Source organism: Lepidochelys kempii, chromosome 2, assembly GCF_965140285.1.
Source record: "Lepidochelys kempii isolate rLepKem1 chromosome 2, rLepKem1.hap1, whole genome shotgun sequence".
NCBI classification, from domain to species: Eukaryota; Metazoa; Chordata; order Testudines; family Cheloniidae; genus Lepidochelys; species Lepidochelys kempii.
Genome location: NC_136381.1, coordinates 12,056,527 through 12,082,326, shown reverse-complemented (window position 1 = coordinate 12,082,326; position 25,800 = coordinate 12,056,527). Strand labels below are relative to the sequence as shown.

At 45.4% G+C, this 25,800-nt stretch overlaps 1 protein-coding gene across 1 annotated transcript in view; it reads right to left on the bottom strand.

The window, feature by feature from the left end:
* The window catches only part of FAM135B (family with sequence similarity 135 member B), a 322,054-nt gene extending 301,712 nt beyond the window's left edge, over positions 1-20,342 (bottom strand). The window contains exon 1 of the mRNA XM_073330058.2: positions 20,164-20,342. The gene's annotated coding sequence lies outside the window, so the exon portion shown is untranslated. The remainder of the gene's footprint in view (positions 1-20,163) is intronic.
* Between the last annotated feature and the right edge of the window lie 5,458 nt (positions 20,343-25,800).

Genomic DNA, 25,800 nt, shown 5'->3' with positions numbered 1-25,800 from the left:
GCCATGATGGGAATTTTTCCTGCAAAATAATTTCAGGCTAAAATACAATCAAAGTAAGTAGATGGATATATCTTTGGTCCCAGAAAAGAATGGGGTCCCAATTACTTGCTTATGGAAAGTTTCCATAAGGCAGATATAGGAGAAAAATGCCTCAACAGGCCTTGTATGATGTCAGATGTCTTATTTCAGAAGAGGATGCAGAAAACTCAGTCATAACATGGTCCTCCTCAGAACCAGAATGCCCTCCATTCTAAGGTCAGCCAGGATTGTTTACCATTTTGTCTGTGTGCTGTGATTCAATGTTTTGTACTACCTTAAAGATTTCCCTTTTCAATAGGATAGAAAGTTCCATGCTGAGCTACTGTTATTTTCTACACTCAGGCAAATGAAATTCCCATCACATTCACAATGCAGAGAACATAACAGAACCAGTCCCATCATAAGCTAATTCACTTCTTTTCTAAGACATAGCTGCAAGAGACTAAACACCAAAAATCTTTTCAGATGCCTTTTAAACAAGGATCACACCATGCTCTCTCTCACACACACATGGCGCATCACTTAAAGTATAGCCTATCATCATCCCAGGTCATATAAAGCAGATGGCCCCAGACAAACAAATACATATGATGAGGGATGCATGGGCCAAGGAAAAGAGAGAAGTCAAAGATTACTTCAAGGTTGAGGGACAGAACACAGTAGGTGCCATTCTGTATCAGACCAATGGCCCATCTAGTCTAGGATCCTAGCAGCCAGAAGTCTCAAAAGGAAGATGCAAGCAGTTCTGCAATGGACAATTATGGAATAGCCTGGCCCATCAGGCAAGTTTTGGCTTGATCCAAAGCCTACTGAGCCTGAATGGGAGTTTTTCCATTGATTTGAACAAGCTTTGCATCAGGACTTTAGTATTTGGTTTATGCTCTGAAGTTCAAGGATTTTGATCCCCTATGCTGGTAACTACTACCAGTGCTTTCATTATCCATAACACTTTTTTTTTCCCAAAAATGAAATAATCTAAATTGACATATTACCACAGAATATCTGACCTTGTTGATTTGTCAAAATCAAACAGAAAAATGGTTTCACTGGAAGATTTTCAACTAGCTTTGATTTTCAGTATTATCCCACACCACAGACCTTACACAGCCTTAAATTCTATTTGTGCTTTGAGCACAAGCCACCTATCGCTTTATTGAGCTGACCACATAACAGCAGGTCTTCACTCTAGGAGTGGTGACAGTTTACTTAGAACCTCGCAATGGGGATGAGTCATTCAAACTGCTCCTTCCAATGTGCATTATCTTGCATTTGTTGGCAATGAAATTCATTGTTCTTTCCCCACTTTTGTGAGGTCCCGCCAACCTTGACTAAACATAATTGTGTGTCATCTGACAAGTCTGCCACCTCCCTGTTCCCACTCCTCCTTTCCACATAATTGAATAGATTGAACACTGCATTTGGTCTCATGCTAGATTTGTTGAAATTGGATAAAAACTGATAAGCAAATATTCTGAGATGTACGGTTTAAAATGATTAAGGAGAAGAATCCTTCCTAATCCCCTGCCCCTCCTCCCACCAACTTGTAGCATGTAAAAATGGGAACAATTCTTGCAGCAATATTGGTTTTAGGCATTTTGAAATATTTGTTTTAAGCCAATAACCCAGGGGATGATCCCGCAACCACCGAAGTCAATGTGATTTCTCATGGGGTACTACTCATGTGATTATGGGACCTACAGGATCGAGCACTATATCTGGCATTATGGGGGAGGGGAGAGCAAACAATTTAATGCACCTTCTCAGCGTAATACTGAAGGAGCAAGTCCTGTCCTTTTCCAAATAAGAAAAACTTTAGACAATGGGTTTCAGAAGTGGCAGACCTTTTGAAATATGGCCTGCAGGAATGCATGCAACAAACCAGCATCCTGCATACCCAATTCTTTATGCATCCAAAACTCCTGACATCAGTAGCAGTATTGGGAATGAGAAGAATGCAGGACTGGGGCCTAATTGTGTAGGCCCAGATTTTCTATTAATTCAGTGTGCCACAGTTTTTAGGTGATCAACTTACAACATCTTGGGCCTGGTTTTCATGGGTGCTGAGCGCTCAAAACTCTTATCAGTTTTGCCAGGAGTCAGAGGCACTTGGCATACGTGTCCTCCTGCTGGTAATAGCTCACCTTACCTGATCACTCTTGTTACAGTGTGTATGGTAACACCTATTGTTTCATGTTCTCTGTGTATATAAAATCTCCACACTGTATTTTCTACTGCATGCATCCGATGAAGTGAGCTGTAGCTCACGAAAGCTTATGCTCAAATAAATCTTAGCCTCTAAGGTGCCACAAGTACTCCTTTTCTTTTTGCTCTAGGCAAATGGCTGCATGGCAAAGCCGATCAGAAGCTAAGCCATGTTGGCTAAGGGCTTTCCCAGAGCCTGACTGTAAGAGACAGACTAGGGGATGGATTGGCTGCAGCTGAACATGTCTGCGGTCTCTTGCTTTCTTGTATCTCATGGATACAGTCATGAGCATGTCCCTGGGGAGGAAGCAAAAAGACAGAGCTTTGGCTACGAACAGTACTCATGGGAAAGACAGGCATGGATTTCTGAGCATATAAGCTGCTTGCTCTTGTTCATTTCTTGTTCATTGTGTTTGGGGAAACAAGACTTTGGTGCAATCCTGTTTTATTTATAATGAAATACCTCAGTCACAATCAATTTCTTCTGAAGGAAACAAACTGGCAAGGCCCTGAATATTAACTAACCATTCGAGTCAAAGGGGACAATCTATTACAAGTGCGTGAGCACCTCCATGCACACAGCATCTCAGTATTGATCCAAACTATCGAGATACAGCACTTCTCTACAAAGTGTGATACTGAATTCCCCTCTACACTTGCGATTAACATGCACCCCTCATACTACATGCATTACATTTAGCAACACAAAGGAGCTTTTCCCTCCTCGTCCTTCCCGTGGAATTGCACCAACAAACATCAGCCCAGGAACCACAAGCAGAGTGGCAAGCTCACGCGTAAGTTGGTCACTTGAATCAGTGGACCAGCTGTCACACCAAGCCAATAGCCAGACTGAATAGGAAACCTGAAAGACAAATGCTAAAGGCCCGCATGTTGCTTAAAGTGCCACTGAATACAAGCTACACTTCTCCAGCAGAATGGCTCATCGTTCATGAGCATCTCACACTGTGTCCATACAGCAAAAGCCGTGCACGGGCTACCCTGCCCTAGCGACGCTTTCATCCAGCTAGCACAGGGAGCAACAGCAGAGAAGACGGGACAGTGCAGGCTTCAGAGGCTGGAGCCCATAGTGTTCTCTTGTCACTCTTCTCGTTGCCCATGTTAGCTGGATTCAAGCTAGCTCCGGTAGGCTGGCCCCCGTGCAGCTGTTGCTGTAGACATACAGAGTCTAACAACGAGAGGGAGCAGTGAACAACAGCCATATCCTACACAACCGATGCAGACAGGAGCAGAACCATAACATTCTGTAAAAGATCCTTAAGACCAACACAAATTGAAAATTCAGCAAAAAACCAAGGCAAGGAGAGACCCTCAGAAATACCCTGGGGCCCTGCCCCTCTGCGGCAGGCACACCAGGTGTGGGGCAGGCAGGCAGGCTCAACCAGGCAGGATCCTGTGTGGAAGGGCTCAGTGTGGGGGGGTCCAGGTGTAGGGTGAGAGGATACTGTGTGGGTCAACCTGGATACAGGCAGCTCAGTGGGGGGGGTCTAAGGTGTGGGGGGGAATCTGGATGCACAGAGCCTTATTGTGGGGGTTCCAGGTGCAGGGACAATGGGACTCTGCAGGGGCTTCCAAGTGAAAATGGTCAGGGCTCAGCAGGGGGGTCTGGGTGAAACTAATTGGGGGGTCAGTTGTGTGGAGGTCTGGGTATGTGGGTTCAGGGTGGTAGGGCTCATTAAGGTGGGGGTTTGAGTGCAAGGAGCTCAGAGGGGAGTGGTCTGGGTGTAGGGCATCTGAGTGCAAGGTGGCTCCAGATGCAGGGTTTGAAGGTCAATGGGTTGGTGTTAGGGCATGGAGGACTAGGGGATTCTGGGTGTACAGGGTGAGGGTTGGCACGTGAAGTCCAGATGCACAGGGGTTGGGTAGATCGGGGAGCAGCACCCCAAACAGTGACCCCTCCCTCTGTAGCTGAGGAGTGATGATGACAGGAAGCAGGGGAGGATGCTGAGCTCCCTGCAGCTGCGGGAGGTTTCTGGGGGTGGGTCTGACACAGCCCCAGCCACTCCATGCAGGGGAAGAGGAAGTGCCATCCTCTCCTGCCTCCAGCCCAGCTAGGACTAGCAGCTGATCCCGGCTCAGGGTGGGAGCTACGGACTGGGGTGTCCCCAGCCTTGCAGTGATTTACCTTTCTGCTGGCTGCTCTGAGTGCCTGAAACGATGTACCTGTGCAGCTAGGGAGTGCTGCAAGGCTGCTCTTGCAGCTTCCTTTTGCTCTCTGTGAGAGAGTCATCTTTTCTGTGGAGAAGCAAAGAAATCTGCAGGGGACCTGAATTGTGCACACGTGCAGTGGAGCAGAATTTCCCCAGGAGTATCATCTAGCTATGCATCGAACGTATATTGAGATTAGACTGTATATGGTTTAAGACTGAGAAAAATTGCTGTCTCTAGGCCTGCAGTCAGGATGAACTAGGATTCCCTTGGCAGTGATAGCATACTAGAGAGTAAAATTACACTCACACACTCTAAGCATGTCCCAGATTTAACTTACTGACTCTTTTCCTGACAAGTTAAACATCTAGGCCATACCAACTCTTTGTTCCATGTGGTCTTTACAGTCTCATCTTTTTAGTATTCAGAACTAAGAGTTATCTGAATAAGAAAAGAAAACCTAAATTAATCTTACACAGGGTCTCAAAAAAATGAGACCATTTTCTCTGCAAGGCTTTTCCATGCAATGAGAGCTTCTGTATTTGCTCTTTCCACGTGTCAAAATTTGTCATCTCTGATCTCTTCCGGAAAATGCGTAATGATTTTCAAATTCTGCTCACTGCACATCTACATTACAGCGTGAGAACTATTACAGCCTATCTGCAATCTTTGAAAATGGCTTTGTGTGGAAGAAGTCACCTTGCACACATTGTACCTGTGGCATTGGCCATGTCTGAAGAGCCCTTTGTCATGAAGAAAATCAATACCAAAATAGAAGAAGAGAACAGCGAGTGAACACAATTACAGTCCTTCCCTTTGACATTACTGGAACTATTTACACTTCCTCCAGACTGAGACATTCCCCTCGCACCTCATACTACTAATTCATTAAACATTATATTGATACGGAACCTTCTATCCCTAAAGATTGCAAAGTGCTAGATGAACACAGGGACTACTCCTTCGTCGCATGGCTGGTCCTTGAGTTCTTTACATACTCGTATGGATTAAGGGGTTCTGAACAAGTCATTGATCAGATGAAGGGCTGGTAGTACCACCTATTAATATTGCCCCACACTTCCAATACAAGACCCTGTTCTCAGTTGCTTCTAACTTTGCCGAATTTCAACTATTCCCAAATGGCTGAAATTTTTCATGCTTTGTGTCTGCACAGGTCAAATATTTGTAGATAGTGGAACCATTTTGGCTGAAACTGTTTCCATGGACAAGACTAGGAAAACTATACTGCTGTGCAATATTAAAAATAATAAAATCAATCAGGCAACCTTCTCTTTGAGGTGCCCTAGCGCCGCCATTCTTTGGAACTGGGACTTGAAATTTGGCAGGGGTGGCCTTCGTGTCAGAGACATGCCCTTTGTCACCCTGTGAAAATCTTTCAAAATTTGGACCAGTTATAAGTCTTTGGGGGAGGGGGGGATCTCAGTTTGCACAGGCTTAGTAGAGACTTCTTCGACTTAAGCAACTAGAATCTTTGAAGATTCAGGGTGCCCTGAGCATGCTTCATCGTGGCAATCTGAATTCTGGCATTTCCTAATTTGAGTGCTTGACTTTGTAATTTTAACAATGTCCATTTATCTTTGGGGAGTTTTATGTGTAATATACATATAGGGTGAAACCTTGGCCTCCCTGAAGTCAAAAGGAATTTTCCCATTAATTCAATGAGGCCAGGAACTCATTGATAAAAGGAATCCACTTCATCTGCCTCTGAACTGCAGCCACTTCTGGGATGTAACACAGCACCTGTTTTAACTGTGCCCCCCACCCCAGAAATGCATAATATGAACTATCCAAACAGAAACTGCAGAATTTGGGGTGTGGGAGAGGGCTATTTAGGGAGGCAAAATCTGAATTACACAAGATAGACTTGGGACCAATTATTTGTATTGCAGTGGGATGTAGAGGCCACAATGAGAGATCAGGCTCCACTGTGCTAGGCATTGTATAAACCACATATGATGGACTGACCTGGCACCAAAGCATTTACAGTACAAGCCTTTTGACCAGCCTCATGAAGAAAGACAGGACAAGACTGAACTGCGTAAAGTAAGATTAGGGGTTTGTCTGTACACTGAAGTAATGTGCTCTCCGGAGAAATGATTTCTAAAGTGTGCTAACATGCTGCCTGTTAATTGGTATATGTAGCCCCCTCCTTCACCCCAAACCCCTTATCCCCAGCCCCACCCCAGAGTCCCACACCCCCAGCCAGAGCCCTCAGCTGCCCCCCTGCCGCACCCCAATCCTCTGCCCCAGCCAGGCATCCCCTCCTGCACCCAAACACCCTCCTGGAGCCTTCACCCCCCCACACACCCCTACACCCTGATCCCTCCTGCACCCCAAGCCCCTCATCCACAGCCCTACCCCAGAGGCTGCACCCCCAGCCAGAGTCCTCATCCCCCTGCACCCCAAACTCCTGCTCCAGCCCGGAGTACTCCCACACCCTGAACCCCTCATTTCTGGGCCCACCTGGAGCCTGCACCCACAGCCCATACCCCCCTGAACCCCAGCTCCCTGCCCCAGCCCAGAGCCCTCTCCCACACCCCAAACCCTTGATCCCCAGCCCCACCTCAGAGCCTGCAACCCCAGCCGGAGCTCTCGCCTCCCTCCCGCACCCCAACCCTCTGCCCCAGACCAGTGAAAGTGAGTGAGGGTGGGTTAGAGCGAGCGACGGAGGGAGGGGGGACGGAGTGGGTGCAGGACCTCAGAGAAGGGATGGGGCAGGGGCAGGGCATGGGTGTTCACTTGTCTGATTAGAAAGTTGGCAACCCTACGTACCTCAAGGTGTCATAACAGTATCCTAGCCAGCCACTATGGACAACTAAGAACAAGTCAGAAGCGTCTCCTCTCAGAAGGTACACCTGCCTCTGCGACACACACACACTGCAGAGGAAACAAGCCCCACTCAGTAAAAAGAATGCTCTTAAAGACCACTCTGCCTTGGCTCTAGCCAAGATGTCATTGCTAAGCTCAACTTCATCTCCCCTCCACCCCACCACCCGCCATGTGCTACACATCACCCACCTTGTAGAATCTTTCTGCTGGCTTCATAGCCCCGTGTTAAAGCTCCTTATCCTCAGCTTTAAGGCTTTTCACAACGATGTCTCTGACTACATGACTTCTCTCATGTCTCCCACATGTCCCAGGTGCTCTGCCCTCACTACTCCCCTTGACACAGGCGCACAGGTAAGCCGCACTGAAGGGCCAAGTCCTGCGCTCAGTGAAGTCAGTGGAAGTTCTTTCTGCTCACTTCCATGAGGCAGGGGGTGAGATGCAGAATGGCCTTCCCTTGTGGGTGCTCATGCTGGCTGAGAGGGCAGAAAGGCCCATGGTGCTTGCTTTGATTCTTCCCTCTTCTGCACCAGGCTCAGCCCAATCTAACTGAATTGGTAGGCATGGGAGGCAGGAGAATCAGGACCTGTGTCTTGCACAGCCTGGGCCCAACGCTGATCCCAGTGACTTCAGTAAGTGTAAGATCAGGCCCCATATGGTCATACCTCCACAGACTAAGAGTAGCATACAGAGGGGACATGTTTGGTGGAGAATGGGGTGGGGGCAGGGCAGGGTCAAGGAATAGACTTACCCCAGATCCTTGGCTGTAAACAGTTCAGCCAGTGGCCACCATCTTTTATACAGCATGGGGAAAAAATGTCATGCTATTGCAAAAAGGAAATGCAATTTTGGGTTGCAATTAACAGAGGCATAACATGCAAGTCACAGGACTTGATGGTACTGCAGCTCAGGTCTAACCAGCACCAAGCAGAGCTGTATTGTGCCCAATTCTGGTCATTGTTTTACAGAATGGTGTAGAGAAACCGGAAAGGATCCAGAGGTGCACAAAAAAGATGATCAAAAGGATGGAATGCAATCCATATAAGGAAAGGCTGAAGGAACTGGGTATAGTCAGTTTAAAAAAGAGGAGAGTAAGGGGGGGAATGATAGTGGTCTTTGAAAACTTGAAAGGCTGTCATAAAAAAAGATGGAAAAAGTTGTTCCCTTGCCAGAGAGTGCAGGACAAGAGGCAATGGGTTCAAACTACAGCAAAGCAGATTTAGATTAAATCTCAGGAAAAGCTTCCTAACTGGAAGAACAGTAGGACAATGGAACAGACCTGCCTAGGGAGGTTGTGGAAGCTCCTCCATGGGAGGTTTTCAAAAGAAGGCTGGAGAGCCATCTGCCTTGGATGGTTTAGACACAACAAATCCTCCATCTCAGCAGGGGTGTAGACTAGGGGATCCTTGTGGTCCCTTCTAACCCCATGGTTCTATGATAGGAGTAAGACCTCTTCCCTAGGCACAGTACCATAGGTAACAGGCCTGGCACTGGGGCACATCCCTGGGACACTGCATGCACACAGGAGGAGCTGCCTGCCTCTCCACAGTTCAGACTGCAGTTTGTGTGGTTTATTGGAGCCCTACCCTTTACCCAGTGCTCCCCAGTACATAGGGCGCCTGTGAAGCCACTTACTGAGTAGCCAAGGAAGACACCAGCTGTATGAATCACATCCAACATCTAGGACAAGTGAGCATCTCCCTCCTAGCCAGCCTGCCCACACCCTGCCTCCACCAGCATGCCGCTGTAGGTGTTAGGGTTATACAGTTGTCTATTTTTAGTTCCTCTAGCAGCGACTATTTCTGCATTCTGAATTATGATGTGATTTATCCCACTTTGTCTCTCATTTAGAATGTTATTATTAGCCGAGCTGAAACAATGCACTCAGCACTGTACATTTATTAAAGTGCTAATGTCATTCTCTCCCACCATGAGTCACCTAAAGCAAGACAGTGCTCCATTACAGCACTACTGGTAAAATCTGATCATTTCCCAGTGGTTTATTCCAAAAACAAAAAAATATTTGACTTGTAATCCAGTCAGGATTCATTCCCCGTTTTTCTTGTGACATTTACCACACCAAAAGCTACTGAGACCACTATTGTATTCCCTTAGCGCCAATCCTCCAGTCCCTTTCCTCCAAATATAACCCCTCTGGGGCCACTTCATCCTACATCTCCCCTGCCTACTCATCCAGTATCCGTCTTCACTGCTCTTCTCTCCACACATCATTAAAGGTCAACGTGTTGAACTTATTGCTAAGGGACACTGTGATGGCCAAACGTGTAACTAGGTTAAAAAAAGTTAGAAAAGTTCATGGAGGGTAGGTCCATCAATGGTTATTAGCTAAGATGGTCAGGGGCACAACCCCATGCTCCGGGTGTCCCTAAACCTCCAACTGCCAGAAGCTGGACTGGACGACAGGGAATGGATCAGACATAATCACCCTGTTCTGTTCATTCCCGCTGATGCATCGGGTAGCGGCCACTGTCAGAAGACAGGATACTAGGCTAGATGGACTGTTGGTCTGGGCTAGTATGGCTGTTCTTATATCACTCTGGCATTCATAATGCACTACTTAGTTTTTGACCTCTCTCCATAACTTTCTTCTGGGCTGGATCCCAGGCCCACTGCAGCCTATGGAAATAGCTGCATTGAATTGATGGGCTTTGCATTAGGCTCTCTGAAACAGGCTGAGTCACTTCTTAATCTTCCTTTGCTCCTAAATTGTAGGTTATCTTCCTTGAAAAACCTATTGCAATACTGGGCTCACTCCTACTCCTATTAAAGTCAATGTCCAGAGTCCTATTAACATCAGTTGTCCAGGGTCAAGCCAAGCATGCATGAAAATAACTATGAAATGTTCTTGTTTGTACCATCTACCCTGCAAACTGCACCCTGACAGAGCCTAGCGTCAACACAGCTGCAGAGGGAGAGAAAAATGAAAAGGGATACAATGGTGAGCTAGGGACAAAAGACGTTTTCAGCTGAGATGGAGACACAAAGGAAATAAATGATGCTATAGTTTTTCTTGTTGTACAATAGATTTACAAAGTATAATATGGGCCACAAACTGCTTTCAGACCTCCACAGACCTGCCACAGAGCCACAGATGAGCAGGATTTGGTACACAGCTAACTCACTTAAAGTCCCATTCCAGTCAGTTGCATAAGTCAGATGTGACTCCATATAACTTGGTATAATTGAGGGCCGCATGCCATAGTAAAACAGAGGGCTATAGAAATGAATGAGCAGTACAGAAGTAACCCACTGGTCAGTGTGTATTACAGATCACATTCTGTGCCTTATCCACAGATGATGCAAGTCTGCAACAGCCCCGGCCACATAGCCTGGCTCTGAGCTAAAGCTGTAGCAGCTTCCCCTCTCCTTCCCCCGCTTAAGCACTGGTGGTCCCTGGTTTGATCATGTCAGCCAAAATGGCAGCTATCGAACAGGTCCACCCCAAAACTTGTGTGTGTGTGTGTGTGTGGAGGGCCCTAACCTTCACAGTACAGTAGAACATCAGAGTTACAAACTGACTAGTAAACCACACACCTCATTTGGAACCAGAAGTACACAGTTAGGCAGCAGCAGAGACAAAACAATAAAAAGCCAGTACAGTACTGCAACAAAAATGATTAAGGGTATGAAACAGCTTCCGTATGAGGAGAGGTTAACAAGACTGGGACTTTTCAGCTTGGAAAAGAGACGGCTAAGAGGAGATATGATTGAGTTCTATAAAATCATGACTGGTGTAGTAGAGAAAGTAGATAAGAAAGTGTTGTTTACTACTTCTCATAACACAAACCTGTCAAATGAAGTTAATAGGCAGCAGGTTTAAAACAAATAAAAGAAAGTATTTCTTCACAAAATGCACAGCCAACCTGTGGAACTCCTTGCCAGAGGATGTTGTGAAGGCCAAGACTATAGCAGGGTTCAAAAAAAAAAACCCCACCACACTAGATAAGTTCATGGAGGATAGGTCCATCAATGACTATTAGCCAGGATGGGCAGGGATAGCGTCCCTAGCCTCTGTTTGCCAGAAGCTGGGAATAAGCAACAGGGTGTGTATCACTTGATGATTACATGTTCTGTTCATTCCCTCGGGGGCACCTGGCACTGGCCACTGTCCGATGACAGGATACTGGGCTAGATGGACCTTTGGTCTGACCCAGTATGGCCATTCTTATGTGCTCTGTTAAACATAAACTACTAACAAAAAAAAATTGAAGGCAGCATTTTTCTTCTGCATAATATCGCTTTGAAACTTTACTAAGTAAATGTTCAGTTTGAAAGCTTTTGAAAGACCAACTGTAATGTTTTGTTCAGAGTTACGAACAACCTCCATTCCCAAAATGTTTGTAACTCTGAGGTTCTACTGTAGTTGGGTCTCCAAGAATCCCCTCCTGAACAAAAAACCTGTGGTCCCTTCTAACCCTATAATTCTAAGATTCTTACTACAGAAGCACCTTCTAAAGTAGAAAGTAGTCTGACTCTAGGTGGTATCTCCTTTTTTGGAAAATCCACAGGGTCATTGTGGGGAACAATATGAGGCCCTTTTGACCTACCCAGCCTACTGCCTCCCTCTGCCAAACTGCCCAGTCTCTTCCTGTTCCCAGCCTCACAGGACAGCTATCTATGGAGCCCTGGAAAGACAGATGACCCCCCCACTCCTCACACAGGAGAGCTTGGGCCCACTGTTTGTATCTTCCCCCTTGTCCATTTACTATTGTGCTAGAAATAATTCATTGAAATGAGATCTCATAATGGAATCCCGTACTTAAAAAATTACATGCACACACCAAAATAAATAAATAAATAAATAAAATAATCAATAATGCGGCCCTTTTATGTGAAGAAAACAGGCAAACCCATCAGACACAGCACAGAATTCAGGGATCTAGGCACAGCATTTAGAATGGGATTTATCCTGTGACTTTCCAGTAGCCATTTGTGATGAAGTTAATGCCACTTTGTGAACTCTTATTATTTACTGGGCCCCAATGCCATACTATTAAAACCAGAAAACCTCCATGTCAACCCAATGGGATCATTCCTCATGTACGATCTCAGCAATATTACGATATGTACTGGGGTAGAGAATAAAGCTTTGATCAGAAGTAAGGCCCCATTGTGCGCCAGGCACTTTATCCACCTGCAAGAAAAAGCCAGTCCCTACCACAAAGAGTTTACAATGTTAGTATCTAATGAGAGATGACTGGTGGATGTAAACAAAAAGCAGAGAGAGGATAAAGGTAAGGGAGGACAGGATTGTGGTCAGGGTCCCAATCCTGCAGTGGGCCCACACAGATACTCTTTGTAGAATCAGAGCCTCTGAGATCTTGATCTCTTTGGTACTAAGGAAATATCCTGCTTATAAAAGACTCAGAAAAGTTAAATGTGGATACTCTTGCTCTCCTCTTTAAGAAATAACTCTTAGAAAGATATTTGATTTCTGTATCCTTCACATATCAAAAATACAAATTTACAATAGTACCTGTCAACAACTCATTGACATGGACTCAATATTGTTTGGTGGATGTATCACACCTGATAAATATGCAACTCCATGGGGGCAATAGAAAGACTGAGACCTGCTCCTTGGCTTACATATAAAATTCAACACACTGCTGCGTGCTAGATACCAACAATTAATTTAAAAGAAATATCCAACAGAAACCAGTCCTCTTCCAGGTAGAATGTGCTCAGTCAGTGGAAATATCACATAGGAGCTTTGGCTCAGGTACACGTTTTCCAAACAAATGGAATAAAGTTACGGCCTGATCCTAGGAGGTGCTGAGTGAATATAGGAGACACTTAGCACCAGGTCACAATGTAACAGACAGCAGCTACCTAGGAACTTCACCTGGTGTGCAACAATATGGCCAGTGACTCCTTAAAAACCTCATGGTCACAGTGGGGATAGAGTTCAGTTCCGCACGCAACAGAAGCGCAGGCTCCTAGCGCTTAACCTAAAGGAGAATCTCTACTATGTGTTGGCAATCTATATCATAGAGACAACCAGTTCTGATTCATGCATTCCTGAGCAGTGGTATATTATATAAATTTTACACACACAAGCCAGTCCCTTGCAATGTCATTAATAATAAAAACTAATAACATTTAGTCATGCATTTACAATGTGTATATTCCCAAACATGTTTGGGAATACAACAAAACAGAGGACTGTTACAAAAAACGGACAGTCAGGAGTCACCAAACACCAAACTGCTGCTCACCTGACCCTAATCCCATTCCTCTAACCTTCTACAGGAGTGATTAAACAACTGTAATGTGTCACAACTAGAAAACTATTTAAAAAAACAGGATATGGTAATTATGTATAGTGCCCTATCATCCAATGAAGTGAGCTGTAGCTCACGAAAGCTTATGCTCAAATAAATTGGTTAGTCTCTAAGGTGCCCATGAAAGCTTATGCTCAAATAAATTTGTTAGTCTCTAAAGTGCCACAAGTACTCTTTTTCTTTTTGGGGATAGAGACTCACACGGCTGCTACTCTGAAACCTGGAATTTCCATATTGCCCTTCCTTAGGAAGCTCAATCTGCAATCAGCCAATAGAGAAGTAAAACTGCAGAACAACAGAGTCACTAACATTGCAGGCACTAATGATAGGATTAGAAAGGGAATAAAATTATATCCCTTGGATTTAGGTTTGGAAGAAAGCAACCTGTGACTCATTCTCTAGGCGGGCTGAGATCAGGCGTGTCACCAAGTTGATGAAATTGACCTTTTGAGACAGGGCTCAGAGCAACATAGCAACTGGAACTGCCCTTTGGTAGCCCCAACACGTTACCACCTGGAACAGTGTTAGCAAAGGTCTTGCTGGAGGTCAGGAACGGCTTCCTCCAGAGAGGATGTAGAGCAGTGCTACTCAAAGTGGTGGTCCGCGGACCAGCAGCCTTTGGCTGCCGGTCTGAGCGCACAGTGGAAAAAAAAATTGTCGGTCCCCCACGTTAGATAGCTTGAGAAGCAGGAATGTAGAGCACTGCCAGTATGCAAGGGAGGGAGTTGGATCCAGAGTAGAATACAGGAACTAAGCAGGAAACTTCAACCATAATGGCAGGCTAGTTGCCTGCTTGGACACAAGCACCCGGTACACATACAAGAAAATACAACCTCACACATTGCAGAGAACAGGGAGGGGCTGTGAAGTGTGGATCCACAGCAAAAAACACGCCCAGAGTCTGGCAGAGAGGGCTTTTTTCGTAAACCCCACTTACGTCAACATATGGAGGGCGAACCTGGTACCTGCACAGCTGAAGCTGTGAACACTGACAGACCCTCAAAGTCTCCAGTGAGATAGCCACGAGAAGGGGCCGTGAGAGGAGACACTCGCCTCTCATGAGCACCTCCTGCACTTGCTCTCTGCCCCTGGCCAGCTGTTAACCTCCTCAGCTGCATCTTCAGTGGCCGAGCCCTCCAGCCAAGTCACACACCGCCAATACGCACAAACAATACCAGAGTAAAAGGTCCAACAGGGCCCGTCTCTATGCCCTTGTTAACATCTACTGCCCTGTCTTTGGGCTCTGTCCTCAGCCCTCTCTGTACTAGCTTTAACTCTGTGCCTGCCCTGGTATAGAGCAGTGCCCCCAGGGCTTTCTCTCTGGAGATTCCTAGCCTTTACCTCAGCTCTCAGCCAGGTCACGCCTTCAAATTCAGTCCCCTTTAGGGATGGGGGGCAAGAGGAACAAAGTTCCACAAATGGTTGGCCCTCTGCAGGTTCTTCAGGCCCATCCTTGAGCCCTGTACATAGGCTTCTAAACAAAACTTGTCCCCTTCTGAGGGTTTTGGCCACTTTGCCAGTGCAGGGGACCCGGGCCAACTCACTACTCCAGATTCCAACCCGGGGACCCTAAAAACGGCAGCCCCATGCTGCTCCCTTTAACGCCATTGCTGCTGCTATTCCCTGGGGCTCTTCCCATGTAGCCCCCTCCTCTTCACCTTTACCTCAGGGTTCTCTATTCCCTCTGTAAGGGGACTGTTGCCCCCTTACTAACATTCAGTGGGGGTGTTTTAGTTGCTAGCTCCCAGTACTAAAAAGGGGGAAGGGTCAATGGGGAATCAGGACCCTGAGACTGCCAGCCCCCAGGAATAATGGGGAGAGGCCAATGCTCCAGGTCAGCCTGAATGACAGGGTGGGCAGGCTAATCAGGGAGTCAGGAGGCCAGGGAGGTCCTGTCCTCCGTGTGAGCTGGATTTGCCTGGGTCAGACAGAGTGGGGCCGAGCTAAGGAGAAAGCAGGGGCCTGAGCTGGGGAGTAGAGCTGTGCCAGATCCAGAGGGAGCAGACCCTGTCCTGGGAGCAGAGCTGCAGCCCCAAAGCCAGAGGCACAGCCCAGAGAGAGCAGACTTGCCCTGGGAGCAGAGCTGCAGCAACCAGAGCCAGAGGGGCCAGAAAAACAGCCCACAAAGCAGGTCAGTGCTGGGAGCAGAGTCCCAGAAGCAGCCTGCAGAGCAGACCTGTCCTGGGAGCAGAGCTGTAGCAACCAGAGCCAGAGAAGCAGCCCAGGGAGCTGGAGGCAGAGCAGCAGCCGTGCTGAAGTAGAGTGGAGCTGAGGATGGAGCAGTCCGGAGCCGGGTGTTGTGACCAGCTGGGGAGAGCAAGGGGGGACCCTGGGCAGTGGGCCTAACACAGGGAGACGCCTCAGCCAGGAGGCTCTGCAGGCTAGAGTTGAAGGGGGATTGGTAACCCTGACAAGGCACGAGCAATGCTGGGAAGAAGGGCCCTGCCACCTAGAGCCTGTGGCCACCACCAGAGCGAGTGTCCAACCCACAGCATCCCTGCAGCACGGCCAGGGCTGGAGAAGGAGGCCTGGGACTTACAAGGAACAGACTGTGAACTGCCCGGACATTCCAGAGACACTGTTTGTGATGTTCCCTGCCACAGAGCGGGTTGATGTGTTTCCTTTAACCTTTCTCATTTTCCCTTATTCTTTTTAAAATTAATTGTCAATTAAGTAACTTGCATTTGCTTTAAATTGTATGTAATGGTCAGAGAAGTGCCCGGGGCAGAGAGAGTACCCCAGAGTGGGGACACCCTATCCCCTGTCCTAGGTGACCACAGCAGGATTGGGGGTCGAGCCCCCCAGGAATCCTGGGCCCAGCCTTGTTGGGGTTACGAGGACTCTGCCAGACAGGAGAGTGGAAGGGGAGTCCTCAAGGGCAGGGAGGCCACTGGGTAAAGGAAGTGGGAGCGAGGACTCAGATCCTTTCGCTAGCCCACTTCTCCGGGGTAGTGCAGAAGCCAGGAAAGTTCCCCACAATAGCGGGACTATTCCCCTGCTTACACCTCCTTGAATGGGTCTCTCCCAGGATGCTTTACCCATAGCCTCAGCCTCTCTGGTTTCAGACAGTGACTGACCTGCTTAGACCCTGTAGCTCCTTTTATCTGAGCCTGCTGTGCTCTGATTGGCTGCTTCCTGCAGCCTTTCTAGGCAGGTCTGGAGGACCCACTTTCACTGCTCCTTCCTAGGAGCAAGGTGTGGTACGATGACAAGGCCTCCAGCAGGGGTCCTCAAAGGGCCTGGTATACCCAGTCATAGGGACAAAGATCTACATTGTATTAGCATGGGTTACGTTGTATTTAGGATGTGTGGTTCTGTCGCATATCCAGCAGGGAACAATCTTTCCCTGACAGGGAGATGGATTAGAGGGGTTGATCCCTTGAGTTGCGGAGGCCCCATATCTCCCTTTAATTCCAAAGGGACCACAGCAGACTGCTGCTTAGCATCTCTGAAAATATTACCCTGGATCACCTTGCAATCCTTTGCCATAACTAATTTCTCTGTTTTTTATTAAAAACCTGATTTTACCCAGTTAAAAGGGCATGCCACTTAAAATACTGAGACAAGAAAAAATAAAGGGGAAAATTAGAGTAAAAACAAATTTTCTTCAAAGCCTCTAAATAAAATGAAGATGAATTTAAAAAAAAACAACAATATCAGATACGTTGTTCACCAGCAATGAAGAATCACTTGCCAAATAGTACCAAGCAGTGTCATGTGGAACATGGCAGTTTCCCCTACACTTATAAGAGGAAATTAGCTGCTGTGTCTCAGAAATTATTGTTGCAACTTGTTGACAAAAGCTGACTTTGATGACAGCTACCATAAACGCCTGATTTTGTTCTAAGCTCCATTGAGATACAATGGAGGACTAATGAAAAAGAAACTGGATTTTTAAAAGATAGTTAATACCTTTAGGTACCAAAATAGCATTTTTCCCCCAGAACAGTGCCAGATACCAATGCTAGATGGTCGTCAAGAGTCCAACCCTTAACTTCCAAGTACAAAGTAAGACAGACTATATGTCCTTCCACATTAGCATGAAATGGTAATATAAAACAAGCCATCTGATACAAGGAAAATCCTCTCCTAAGATTCTAGTTTGAGTAAGTGGGGGGGGTAATCACTGTCAGCTGGAAGTGTTGGCTGGCCCTGAATATTAAAAATCAGTTATTCTAGGGGTACATCTACACAGTGATAACTCCCCCCCACCCCAACATCTACATAGCAATTTTACAGTCCAGAGCCCGAGCCCTGCAAGCCCGAGTCATCTGAGCCGGACAAGCCGCAGGTTTTTTATCACTGTGTGGATACACCCTAAGTGCCTCACACCCTGACTGTTTACAATTACATGGATACAAACGCTAAACACTGGACTGACTCTCCATAAACTGACAGCACTTTCCATCTCTCACACTGATTTTATAGGAGCATTGCTTTGCTATAAACACACTGATTTCCTGCCTTTTCTAGAGCTGTTTTTTAACAGAAGTTTTGCAGCCCCATAGTAATCCGGTGTCAGCATATATACAGTGCTGGCTTCTATGAAATCATTCGCCTCCAGCTAGCAGCAAAGTAATAATTCAGAATATTTTGTGGACATTGTGTGTAATCTCAAAGCCCCTTGACCTTTAATCATTTGTTTGCACTGATGAAATATTCACTCTGCTTCATTCTTTACAATGTTCCCTCTTGATTATGTGCTTGATATCCCTACAACAGGTATAAAACTGATTAAAATGCTGCAGCTGATTTATCACCACCATAAACATGATCCAGTTCAGGTTCCTATTATTGCATTTTTTCCCCTGACCCATCCTCTCCAAGACATATCATTGCAAAAGAGGGTTCCCAAAAGTATTATAGTCTCTAGCCTTAAAACAGGAAATCAAACGTGGCCAAACATATATCGTAGATCTTGCCAAGATATCCTAGTGGACGTCATCCAGCGACCTATGGTTTCACAGTACACAGATTTAATTAGAACGAGGACCAAAAATCAGCCCTTCTAATTATACTTGGCTATTTTAAAATACTTTTATTAATAAGGCCAAACATCCTCCTATGGAGAAGTCCTATAGATTTTAATAACAATGATATCGAGATGGTGCTAGGGAAATTACTCTGCAAGTCTACAGAATTGGATTCTGAATGTTAATCTCTATACATGTTTTTTAACCCATCCTATAGAATTCCAGAGCAGGGATGTAGTTATCTGTCAATTTCTACAGCACTTTCTCTATCAGGGTGATCTGTGTATATTCCGTGCTTCACAGCTTGTGTAAGTAGTGTGTATTACATATGAGAGAGAAATAATGGGCATGATTCTGAGATATGTTCGGTGCCTCCCGCAGGGTGCAGAACACCTCCAGTTCCTGTTGATTTCAGTAGGCTTTGCAGGATTGGGACCCATTCTCTATCATTGTTCAACATGAAGGCAGGTGCAGTTTAGCCATGGCTACCTCACATCTAGATCACTCCCGGAGCATAATTATGAACCAGAAGCAGGGTTATAATTTTGACATTTCATGGGTACGACTTTGCTAATGTCTGGCTCGCTTTTATTGAAATGCTGATTGTCATTACAGTGAAGTACATTTCCAACCAGGCAGGCAGTGATAACCAGGGTGGGCGGGGGGGGAGGAGATAGCTGCTGACGTCTCTATCTCTCCTTACTGCTGCAAAAAAATATTAGTTACGTGTAAGTGGAAAGAGCTCTCTGCAGTCATTACATAGCATACAGTTACCACTTGGCTTCAACTTACTTTTACCCTCTCCACAAACACTCACTCTCTCAGCACGATACAAGTTTTCATATGGGCATTGCATGGCATTTTTATTTATTTGTGTGTTCAATGAGGATTAATTTCCACACTCGTCTTTGCATTATTGCTGATCTTTACTCGTTTTAAATGCACCCAATGTATGTTTTTCTATATATTGATCCAGTGAGTTTCCCTTATTTCTTACTCATTACATTTTTTTTTTTAAGATAGGAAGTACTGAACATTTTGGTAAGTATTTTTTTTTAATTATTGTTAATAGCTATGACGACCTTAGTGTTACTGCAACTATTTACTTTTATTTTAAAGCATGTAACACAACCCTTTCAGTGACAGATTACAATGAGGTTGCCTCTCTAGCCCATACACACACATCTATATCTTATAGATCTCTCCTAAATATGACCCAAAGAATTTATTCTGTGCACTGAGGAGGGAGAAATGCACTGTTGTCTGGATTATTTTTTTCAGAGGGTTATTTATTGCTATGTCGACCTTTGCTTCATCGCAACCCTTCACTTTTATTTTGGAGCACACAGCTCGAGTCGTTCATACTCGGATCACGTTGTGTCCCCTGATCACCCCATTTCTAATCAGTCTCACTGGAATATTACAGGGATTTATTATTTTTCACATATGGGGGGAGGTGGAGAGAGGGTCTGTATGGCAAAGATTGCAAAACATGCTTTGGAAAACATGCTTGGTTGAAATGTCATTAAAATGCCTTTGAAACAAGAGAGCCAATAAACTAGCAATATGCACACATACACAAAACTGAACTGATCAAGGGGAGAGTTTGCAAGCAGCACAGCTGATCTTACCTGGGTCTTTGTGGGGTCCTCCCTCAACACACTCCCTCCCGCTCCCCGTAGGAAACAAGGTTGTGGTTACTGCTGCTGGTGTCGATGGAGCAGGTACAGAAAGGCAGTGGGCTGATTGCAGTCCCTACTGCTGGGCTCTGGCTCCTGTCAGGGCTGCTGCTGCTGCTCCTGCTCCCGGTACTGACGATGCCGAGGAGGAGGAGAATGAGTGAGGAGGAGGAGGATGGTGATGGTGCTGATGCTGTTGCTATGGTTACTGAAGTCGGCGGCAGCACCACTCAGTGCAACAGCTGCTCCAGCTCCGGGTTCTTTCAGACACAGGCTGTGGCGGAGCTAGGAACAACAACAGTAATAAATGCCCACTCTTCTCCAGCACTCACTTTCTCCTGTTCTTTTGATTATTATGCTGCTGCTGACACTAGTGTGGAGCAGGGTCTAGCGCTCTGGCTCTGTGATCAGGTCCATGATTGCAATGCCTGGGTGATCCCGTCGCTCAGCAGCATGCTGGAAGCAGGTTAAAGGGACAGTAGTAGCAGCAGCAGGAGAAGGGGATGGAAGAGAAGGAGACTTTGAAAAAAGGGCCCAAGACATATCCCCAACCCCTTTTCTATCCCCATTTGGGGAAAACATTAATGCATAGAGAATGGAGTTTGCCCAGCTCTGGGAATCTGCAGGACAAGGAGGGAGAAAACTAAGCTGAATGGGCTACTTACTGGAGACCTTATTAGCAAGAACTAGGACCCAAACAGCAAGAGGGGTGGGACTGCTACACATCAGAAGTTAGGGAGTGTTTGTCTTCAAATACAGTACAATATCACACGGAGCATACAGATGTAATCCTCTGGAGTCTTACCCCAGCCGAGTTTTACACAATGTCTCACTTTCTAAGAAATACCCATTTTAAGCTCAAGTTTTCTCAACTCCATCTTTGCCCAAGGTGCAATTTTTTGGAAAGTTTGAGGGAAAAGTCCTTCTCTGAGCTGGGGGGGGGGGGAGGCTGGGGAAGTTACATAGTTTATGCTTTTTTAAAAAATGGTATGCACACATTTGAACAGGGCCAGGTTAACGACTGTTGATGGTTAGAAGCTGAAATTCAGTGTGAATGTGATAAATCAGTGCCTTCCCCTGCTTTGAAAAAATAGACTGAATTAAAATTTTCCTGTGATTTGCTAACCTTGCTAGCTAAGCACAACAAAGCAAAGGGGGGTTTTCAAAAGTTCACTCAACGTGGATATTTTTTTAATTAAGTCAGGAGGCATCCTGCAAAAGAGAGATTAACTGACCACTAGTTAGGCAAACAGGGTGAATACAGTCAAAAGGTATTAGCTCCTAACTTCTATTGAGGCTCCTAACTTTCCGTGAATGCTTCCTTTTGTGCATTCAGCCCCAATGTTCCAAACTGCTTAGAACCTGACTGCTGTCTCTTAACCTGCACCTTTGAGGCTAATGAACTGCTCACATGAGTAGTAAGAGCTAGGTTTGTTCCTAAACATATCGCTCAGGGGCAGATCCTGAGCTGGTTTAAATCAGGGTATCGCCATTGGTTTAAATGGCACTACGCTCACTCAAACCAGCTGAGGATCTGGCCACTTTAATTCGCGACCCTGCTTGTAATACTGAACCAAATTCTACTTCCTTCAATTACATGAATAGTTCCCCTGAAATCCACTACAACACTGATTCTCCAGGACCCTGCACCTCATGCAGTCATTTAGCCCTGTGTAATATGAGCTGGTGTACATTGCGACCACATCAGAATGTCCCAGTTACCTTGGTGGTGGTGTTGACAGTGCTCAGGTATAAACGTGCAACAGGGAAGAATCAGGCACAAGCGTCTTTATGTTTGTGCACAAAAAAACCTGTGTAATGATAGAACATTATTAGAGAAACAGTATTTGATCCTGTAATTAAAGGTCGTCTCACAGCAGAACATACTTGCCTGACACCAGAGTTAAGGCTGCATGTTCAACCTTGACTGACTTTGGCATGCTTAATTGTGCATCCTTAACATTGCATTTTTCTTTTGCATTAAATATATGCAAAGGTAAAACAGTTGCAATTCAGTGATGGAATTAACATTGTTGTTGCAAGTTGTCAAGGTTCCTCCCCCACTCTGAACTCTAGGGTACAGATGTGGGGACCTGCATGAAAAACCTCCTAAGCTTATCTTTACCAGCTTAGGTCAAAACTTCCCCAAGGTACAAAATATTACACCCGTTATCCTTGGACTGGCCGCTACCACCACCAAACTAATACTGGTTACTGGGGAAGAGCTGTTTGGACGCGTCCTTCCCCCCAAAATACTTCCCAAAACCTTGCACCCCACTTCCTGGACAAGGTTTGGTAAAAAGCCTCACCAATTTGCCTAGGTGAATACAGACCCAGACCCTTGGATGTTAAGAACAATGAACAATCCTCCCAACACTTGCACCCCCCTTTCCTGGGAAATGTTGGATAAAAAGCCTCACCAATTTGCATAGGTGACCACAGACCCAAACCCTTGGATCTGAGAACAATGAAAAAAGCATTCAGTTTTTTACAAGAAGACTTTTAATAAAAAATAGAAGTAAATAGAAATAAAGAAATCCCCCCTGTAAAATCAGGATGGTAGATATCTTACAGGGTAATTAGATTCAAAAACATAGAGAACCCCTCTAGGCAAAACTTTAAGTTACAAAAAAGATACACAGACAGAAATAGTTATTCTATTCAGCACAATTCTTTTCTCAGCCATTTAAAGAAATCATAATCTAACACATACCTAGCTAGATTACTTACTAAAAGTTCTAAGACTCCATTCCTGTTCTGTCCCTGGCAGAAACCAGCATACAGACAGACACAGACCCTTTGTTTCTCTCCCTCCTCCCAGCTTTTGAAAGTATCTTGTCTCCTCATTGGTCATTTTGGTCAGGTGCCAGCGAGGTTACCTTTAGCTTCTTAACCCTTTACAGGTGAGAGGAGCTTTCCCCTGGCCAGGAGAGATTTCAAAGGGGTTTACCCTTCCCTTTATATTTATGACACAAGTCATTGCCTTTCCAAGAGGAAGACTACTCCTTGAAAGCGATTGCGTTCAAAATCGAAGAAATAGAATATTACAGAAGGTTGGGAAACTACTTTAAGAGCAGGATAAAATATAAACATCGTAGATCAAATCAGCTGCACTCAGGATAGTTAACAAGCAAAGAAACACATGCCTTTCTCTTGGAAGAGTGGGAATCTGAGTTTAGTTCCTGGTTCTGCCACAGAGCACCTGCATGACTTGGCACACATTGGCCCAGATCCTCACGGGCATTTAGGCACCTAACTTCCATTGATTTCAATGGAAGTTAGCAGCTCATATATCTTTGAGGATCTGGGCCTCTCTCCCTATGCCTCTGTTCCCTATTTGTAAGGTGGGGATAATCTTTTCACCCACCCTTTGTCCATGTAAATTATAAGCTCTGAAGAGAACAGACTGACTCTCACTATGGCCCAGATCCTCAAAGGTATTTAGGCACCTAACTGCCATTGATTTCAATGAAGATAGTGGCTCATATACCATTGAGAATCTGGGCCTACCTGCCTGTGCAACCCTTTGTACTATGGGGCCTCGATCCCCGTTGGGTTCTCTAGTTGCTATTGCAATACAAATAATAAAATGTAATTAATAAATGAATAATTCATAATGCTATGCTGTGGCCACAGATAAAGTGGCAGAAGCCCTTTTAGAATACATGATTATTAATTGCTATGGAAGTATATTACAGCACCTTATAGAGTGCAAGTAGGCAACTTTTATGTAGAAAAAACAGTCTCTGCCCCCAATCTAATTTTGTATAGGATGTAACCAAGAGGCAATTAAGCAGTGGGTATGGGAGAACAGGCAGGGGTCACAGCAATGAGATTACATGGTTTCTCAGCAAAGGTGAATGTGTGTTCAGCATGGCTGAAGAAAATATAGCTGATTCACTTATTTTAGGCCACTGTGGTAAAAGTGGCTGTTTAAAAGCATTTGACAGCCTTGCCAATTGGAGGGTAAAAACAAAAGTGAAGAGTGCCAGAAAAAACAATAATTCATTGCTTTATATATTATTAATTATTATTATTTTGTCAAACTACATATAATATTACCCACAAAAAATAAGCTAAATGAACATTATTAATCACTGATAGCAAAATCAAGTCCTTAAAAGGTAGGAACCTTAATTCGGCCCCCACTGTGTATACATATTATGATAGTCTTTAAATACATGATTGCATCCTTTTTACCCCACTGGACCCCTGCCTCATTCACTGTACAGGGTGGATGATGCTCACTTAATGAGCAGCTAATTTCATATTTTGTTTTCTCCTCATTGTTCAGCGTGAGGCCCAATGCCTTATGTAGTGCACACTACGCAAACCCTGCTCTGGAGAGAGAATTCTCCATTTCCTCCTGACTTTAATACATCACTCTTCACGACAGTAGCTGAGTGCTTCTCGAATTTATTGTCACAACACGTCATGAGATAAAGAGGTTTAATCCCCATTTTGCAAATGGGAAACTGAGGCATGGATTTGTAAAAGTGTCCAGGCATTGCTCTGCTCAGCATTGACAGCAGCGGGAGTTAGGCACCTAAATATCTTTGCGGATCTGTGTCTAAGTAACTAGGACAGCTAAAAATTGCATTTCCGGAAGTGACACAGCCATTTAGCCAGATCTTTAAAGGTACTTAGGTACGTAAAGGTGAGGTTTAGTAAGATTCTGAAGAGTGCCTAGACACCTAACTTCCAATGAAATCAGATCTGTCTCCCCTCTCCACTTATCGCCTACCCCGCACCTCAGTGGTTCTCAGTACCAGTCTCTTTGCCCAGCCATTTCCAGACTCCCTCCAGCTCGCACTCCTACTTTCCCTCTCCCCACCCCTCCAGCCTCCAAACCCAGTCTTCTCACTTCCTATGGCTCTTTGTCCCAATCTACTCCCCCCGCCTGACCCCTCTGGTCCCAGCAGGTCCAGCTCTTGTGCCCCCTGCATTTGAATCAGGCAACCTTCCTCCTCCACACTGCCTGGGGTCACTGAGAACACAGGAGATACAGGCTCCCTGCTCTCATTTCAGGTTCTCAGACTGGGACATCAATAGCTCAGAACTGCAACTGCAGGGAACGTTCTTCTCAGCCCCAGTTTGGAGCATGTGGATGAAATCTTTGGGAAATTTAGCAGCTAAAATCTAAAAAGTCCCTACTGAGCATGTGAAAGGTCATTTTTCAGTGGCTTATAACTTGGCCCAATTTGGACAGATTTTCATGGAGAACAGCAGAAGGCACATCCCTGAAACGAAGGCAACTCCCCTGCCAAATTTCAAGTCGCTGCTCCACAGCACGAAGGCTCTACAGCTTTCAAAGAAAAGGTTAGCAGCCTTTTTTAAGGCCACAGACTTATTTTTCCCCTGTTTGCATTCTTGGAAACAGCTGAATCATTTTGGCTGAAATTTCCCCTCCCCCAAGTCAGCCCAAGGCAGGCACCTGGCACAGAACATTTTAGCCCAAATGATTACAGTTTGGCAGAGTTATAAGAAACTGAATACAGGGTCTTATAATGGTAAGGGTTGGGCAACCTTAATAAGTATCACTACCGGCTCCACCTATAATACAGATTAAGTCACTAAACAGTCAAGTGG